Source organism: Diospyros lotus, chromosome 9 (genome assembly GCF_014633365.1).
Source record: "Diospyros lotus cultivar Yz01 chromosome 9, ASM1463336v1, whole genome shotgun sequence".
NCBI lineage: Eukaryota > Viridiplantae > Streptophyta > Magnoliopsida > Ericales > Ebenaceae > Diospyros > Diospyros lotus.
In genome coordinates, this window is record NC_068346.1 from 17,824,937 (window position 1) to 17,832,268 (window position 7,332).

Genomic DNA, 7,332 nt, shown 5'->3' on the forward strand with positions numbered 1-7,332 from the left:
ATGAATATTTTCTAACTCCATAAATGCTGCACCATTCAAGTATTTATAGTTGACGGTTGAACTACATTAAATGCATTTGTTAAAAATAATTTTTAGTTTAAAGAATATATATATATAATTTAAAACTAAAAATCAATTAGTCAAATAATTTATATAATTATTATTATTTATAACATAAAACTATTGATGTAACGCTCCACTTTCTCGGGCGTGTCATAATTTGGGACAATTCTGGAATAATAAATTTTTTCTTTCGAACTAATACTAAATCACATTATTCCTCGCATTCATCCCAGAATTTCCAATCATGTTATCTCGAAAGAGAATCATCATAAACATTTATTGTAGAAGATAGAATCGAACCTTACATCTTAACATTAATCATAAATCAATTCCTATATCATCATTCCTCAACGTTAATCATAAATCATATCTTACATCATGGCTTTTCGAACTTAATACCCAATTCAAGGCTATTCATCTATGGAACACAAGTTCCTCAACATGACTTAAAACATAACATACATTCTTACTAACATTAACCCTAAATGGGATTATACATTATCATTAACCATAAAATTATACATCATCATTCCTCAAAACATTCAAATTTCAATGTAATAGAACTTAAACACATGGGCTACATTACATCATTCATTCATTATGCACTTTGCTAAGTGTCATTTCATGCCTCATTCATCCTCGTTCCTACTACAATCTCCATCTTGAACGTTTGAATATTCTAGAGGAAAAATCCAAGTTAGATGATAAATCATCTAAGTAATAGTATAAAATCATTTTCGTGCATGTATACAAAATGCAAAATGTCCTTGTCATTTTCGATTTGAGTCGACTGCACCCCATTGCTGCTCCCCATTTTTACAGCCCCCTTCTCGGGCCGAGGTGTATGGGTGCACCCTTGGTAAAGCAGTGGCATCAGTCCATAATCTCAAACCCTTATGTGATGCATAATCAATAATATCATCGTGAATGTATGCACATTTCATCATCAATACATGTAAATACAATCTACATGACATAATCACATCAAAACATGACAACATAATAAAATCGTTTACATCAAATCAGGTTTTGGGTTAAACCACTTTCAAATCAAGCATTTTCATAAAACTAAATCTAGTTTGGAAAGTACCACTTATCTCATACGCATCTCATAACATCTTGATTCTCGTGTCAAGCTTCTAACGTACTCAATTCAGATTCTCAACATACCTTGGCCATCATATTCATTTAAGGATATCAATATCTTATTTTTCCTAAATTCTTCATAATTTTTCTCTATTTCTTTCTATTTTTCCTTAATAAATCTAAACTAAATGTTCCTCAAAAATCTTCCAATTATTTCTCTATATCAATTCAGAAAATAACTTTCCTAATCTACTGAATTTTTTTAGGAAATTTTACTTACCTTAACTTAGCGTCTCAAGTTTTTTCGGTATGCGTGCCCTGACCTCGAAATGCGTGCCCAACCTTGATTGCCGTGCAAATCCTCGATTCTCTCACATCACCTTGATACTTGCGCACTACCTCAATTCTCACACACCACATCAATTTTCGTGCATCGCCCCAATTTTCATGCACCGCCTTGAAATGCATGCCCGAACCATTTTTCTTATCAAAATATTCAAAATATTAATAAACCTCAATTTCCTATTTTTCTAGCACTTTTCTGGATTTTTCCTATATTTTTGCATTTTCTTTTCCTTTTTCTTCTTATCTTTTTCTTTTTTTTATTCATCTTCTTCCTCAACCTTTCTTCCTCCTATAGCGCATGCTGCCAGCACCTGCAACTCGTGCCCACGGCCATTGCTGCCGACAGCCTTGCAGCCACTTCCTATGACCGGCTCTGCCACCCACGACCGATGCCGCCTTAACCGAACTTCGTGCCACAGCAAGACACCCCCGCGCTAGCCTCCTCGTCTCACACCGCTACTGCCCAGCTCCGCTTCGCATCAGCCATGGCTGCCTCGCTTGATGGCTGCACTTGGAGCTTGCGACTGCAACGGCCACCAGCGATGCCATTTGTCAGCTCCCGGACCTCCACCGAGCTGCCTCAGCCACTACTACTTGCTGCCATTATCGCGGCCTTCCTTGCGAGATAGCCATGGCCGCTATAGCTTTCGGCCATGGCAACTACTCCTGCTTGCTCGCGATCTCTCTCTTTCCCTCGGCTACTCTTTCTTTCTCTCATTCGATCCCTCTCTCTCTCTCTCATTTCCCTCTCGGCCATGAGTTTTCGGCCTATGTTGCACGGAAACGAAAACGAGAAACATTTTCGATAGGAAACGGAAACGTGGAAACGAACGTTTTTCTAAAAAAATAGGCATAAATAGGGTCCGAAACGGGAATAAGAAACGTTTCCGAAACGTTTCGAAAACGGAAAAACGGCACCTATGAGGTGTTTCTGTGCAACATAGCTTTCGTCCATTTGCTTCTATTTCTCCTATGCAACTTCTCTCAATTTCCATATCTATATATAGGCAAATGCAGCTTGGGCGCCACTCTATCTCTCGACAAATCTCTACCCAATGCTCTCAATTTCTCTGCAAAATCTTAGCCCAAGAGAGAACCAATCAACATGCTACGAAATTGTTCCCCACGCCTCACGGACAGAATCAACTGGAGCTTCCCCTGCTTCCCACACTTGCAAACATATATATATATATATTTCATATTTAACCCTCCAACTTTCATTAATTACACTTGAGGGATGCGTTAATTACAATTTAACCCCTCATAATTCATCCTTATATCACTTGAAAATTTTATTAATTGTAATTAGGCCCTCTAAGGCTTTCATTTAATACCATTAAGCCATCCAATCTCCAAAATTAATACTGACGATTACTCGATAAAGGCTAATTTCGCCCCAGTGTCTTCACCGGGCCTTCAATTCATCCCGAAACCACCTAAGAGTTATTTCTCACGCAAAACCAGAGCCTCTTTAGAGTTCCATTGACTTCTTGGAAGTCCTCTACAATAATTCAATTTTTCAACCTAAATTATAGCTGTATTTTAACTGTACCAAAAATCTTCTCAATTTCGATTTCTTTTAATTCCATAAATCCTATCTCGAAACGCTCATTGAAACCACATCATTCTCCTTAGACAATTACATTTCGGGGCATTCCTTGCAGTAGATTCGCCAATCTATTTTGCTATCAAGCCCATTTTTTAGTATTCTAATCTCACTTAAATTACGTGGTAACCTTATGTAGAAACAGGATCTTACAATTGATCAGTTAAAAAGTAAAAGATTAATCTTAACCTCCCATTTTATAATTAAGAATAAACTTGCATACTATTAAAAAATATTTTAATTAAAAAGAAATTTATTTCTTTTTTCAATCATGGTTCTTCAAGTACTCTTAGGGTGTGTTTGATTGCATTATCTATAATTTAATTCTGGATAATATTTGCCTAGAAAACAAAAACCATCTCACCCCCTTGGAAAATGAATTCCATAGAAATAAGCTTTAAATGCTTGTACCATACACATTTTTCCATAAAAAAGTTAAGAGTGTTTGATTGCTTCTATAAAAAATATGTGCAATCAAACACACTCTTAGGGTGAGTTTGATTGCACTTATTTTTCATGGAAAATGCCTATTTTCCACTCAAGTTCTAACTTTTGTGCTGTTTGATTAACCAAATTTTTTAAGGAAACTAAGTTCTCATCTTCGATCATGTGAGTGTTTCTTGCTTTTGTTGGAAATGGTTTTCCTGGGGAGGTAGTTTTTCATTTCCAGGGAATTCACTCACCGCGCACAGCACCTCTCTCGCTTCCGTCCACCTCGATTTCTCTAGGGTTTTCCTCTCCCATTCGAGCCGACTTCTTCCCCTTCTTCTTCGTCGCCATCCATCGCCAAAGTCGAGCTCCAACTCGGGCTTCGTCACCATTTTCGACTTGGTGTGAGTCGCCATCCACTGCCCAAGACGAGCTCCGTATTGGACTTCATCGCCATCTCAACAGAAGAGAGAGAAAGAGAGAGAGAGAGAGACTCATAATGACGGCGACAAAGTTGTGACTGACCCAGATGGCGATGATGAGGTTGGAAAAGCCGATGATGAGGATCTGGTTGTTGGGCACGCTGACGACAACTCTACATCAGAGTCGTAGAGCAGGACATGGCCGATCTTTTGCACCTTCAGAAACGCCAAGCAACAGCGGTGGTGGGAGAGAGACGCGAGAGGGAGACAGAGAGGGTGAGAGAGTGGGTTTTGTAATTTGTGATGAAGAATAACAATAAACACTCTCTGTTTGATTGGGTTTATTTTTATTTTATTTTATTGCTATTCTTCATCACAAATTAATTAACAGAGAGTGTTTATTGTTATTTTTAACTTTTTGTGATAAATACAAATGTATAGAAATAAAAAATAAGAAAAACCAAATTCTATAGAAAATATTACTAATCAAACAGTAAAAGATGAAAAATAACATCATTTTCTAGATAGAAAATTATACCAATCAAACAGGTTAAACTTCTAATTTTCAAGAATTCATTTTCCCTACAATTCAATTCCCTAGAATTTATTTTCTTTCCACCCAAATTCTACCATTGCAATCAAACTCACCCTTAGTGTTTTATTACTATTACTTTTTTTTTTTATTTTTTCTTTCTTTCTTTATCACTTATACTTATTTTTTCTAATTAATCTGAAGTCATAAAATCAAATATCTATAAAAGAACTATATTAATTTTAATAGTTAAAAAAGTATATTAATTTTATAAAATATATATTAATTTTAAAAAAATTTATTATTTAGCGACAAACAATCACCCGACACTAATTCTCCATCTGTAATAGGTGATAGCTTGTCGAAGATGATTGTTGATTTTAATTTCCTCTTTAAAGACTTATCATTTTTAGTTTAAAAAATATATGTAATTTAAAATTATAAATTAATAAGTAAAATATTTTATAAAATTATTATTATTTATAATATAAACATTATTAATCATTTAAAAATAAAAAAAATAATTTTTATATCTTATTTTAGAATTAATGATAAATTGAAAAATTATTAAAAAATATTTTATTTATTTATCAGTCATTGATCTTTAAATACTTTTAATGATTTATTTTTATTCATTTTATTTATTTTTTCTTCTCTTTATTGTAATTTTTTTTCCTGATTAGTTTAATGTTGTAAAATTAATATTTATAAAATAATTATATCTTAAAGTAGTTAAAAAATATATATTTATTTTAAAAATAATATATTAATTTTAAAAAAATATATTTTAACGTTAATTTTAGCGATGGGCAGGTGCCCGTCGCTGATTCTGGTGGGCACTAGCCTGTTCCCTCCCCCCTTACTCATGACACTTGGACCCTCCTCCCCTCAAGCCCCACCCCGATACTTGGCGCGCCCCCTCCCCCGTCTCTTTAAATGGCCTCCCCTCCTCATCCGCTCCTTTCCATTTATTTTCTTCTTTGAAATGCCTTTCTTCTCCTCATTTTACACACTATTTTGCTCCTGTCTCACTCTCATTGAAATCACAAAAGTGATTATTATTTTGCTATGATTTAGTCTTGATTCAAAAGATACGAACCTCATCAAGAATTGAAGGTATTTTTTATTTTTAGTTATTAATCATTTTGGATTTAAAATGCAATATTGAATGTTTCTTACATAATAGATATTATTTGGTTAATTGTTTATTAGTAAATAGTTATTTATTATTTGATTAATATATTTGTTCAATGATTAACTATTAATTTTAATATTTTTGTTATTTATATTCATTGCATGTTTATTATTATTTATTTTATATTGATTTAGTCTTGAGCTGCATTATATTTATTGCATATTGTTATATATTCTGTATATATTATTATCATTATATATTATATAATTTAAATAAAAAATAATATTCAAAAGAGAATGGCCAGTTGAAAGGTTCAGTGAAGAGGTGGTTTACAGTGGGGTTGGGAGGGGGGTTAATATTTTTTTTAATTAAATTTAATTATTTATTTAATTTTAATTATAAATTTATCATGGGGGTACAGTGGGGTTTGACGCGGGGGTTTTACAGTCGGTGGGTGGGGGGTTAATAAAAAAAATTAATTAAATTGAATTTTTTATTTAATTTTAATTATAAAATTATCATGGAGGGGTACAGTGGGGTTTTAAAGGGTGGGTGGGTTCACGGGGGTTAATAAAAAAATTTTAGTAATATTTAATTTTTTATTTAATTTTAATTATAAATTTATCATGTTATTAATATTAATAATATGATTGTTAAATAATTTTGTAAGGTATAAATATTTTTTTTTACTATTAAACGATATATTTTTTACTTTAAATTAAATTAAATAAATTTTAATAAAATTAGATATTAATAAATAATTAATAATAATCACAGTGTGGATTTAAGGGGGGGTGGGGGGTTTAGTTCGCAGTGGGGGGCTGTAGGGGTGGTTAATTGTAAATTTTGAATATAATTTAAATTTTTAATTTAATTTTAGTTATATAGTTTTTAATATTAATAATACGGTGATTAAATAATTTTTGTAGTTACAAATTATTATTTTTACTATTAAATGAAATATTTTGAATTTAAATTTAATTAAAATAAATCTTCACAAAATTAGATAATAATATATAATTAAAATAAATAAAAACTTGTGTATTAGTTTTGTTGTTAAGAATATGTTTTTAATTTTTTAACTTCATTTTTTTATTAAATCTCTTATTAGAAATTAAAAAAATGTAATTTTATAATTTTTTTTATTTCCCCTATTAATTAAAAATATTAAATTTATGTTTTCTAATTTTTTAAAAATGAATGAGTGGGGTTCAAGATTTAAGCGGGAGGGTTCCAAAATTTAAAAAGGGGGTTAAATTAAAATTTAGTTTAGCTTCAATTAAAAATTAAAACTAAACTAAAAATTAAAAATTTTATGATGCTATTAATATTAGTTAATAATTAATAATATGGCTGCTAAATAATCTTGTTGATACAAATAAAAAAATTTGACTATTAAATGAGATATTTTTATTCTAGATTTAATGAAAATAAATCTTAACAAAATTAGACAATAATACATAATTCAAATAAATTAAAAATTTGTGGTCTAGTTTAGTTGTTTGGTGTAAAAAATGATTAGTTTAATGATAAACAATATGTTTAAATATAAGTCGATAATATTGTTGTCGAGTTAGTTATTTATTAAATATAATTTTAAAATTATAACTACAAATATAATGTTATTATTTGGTTAAAACTTTTGTTACTTGGTAAAAAATTTAAAGTAGTGTAGGTCTGAAAGTGCAATTCACAATTATGTTAGTCTGTAGTA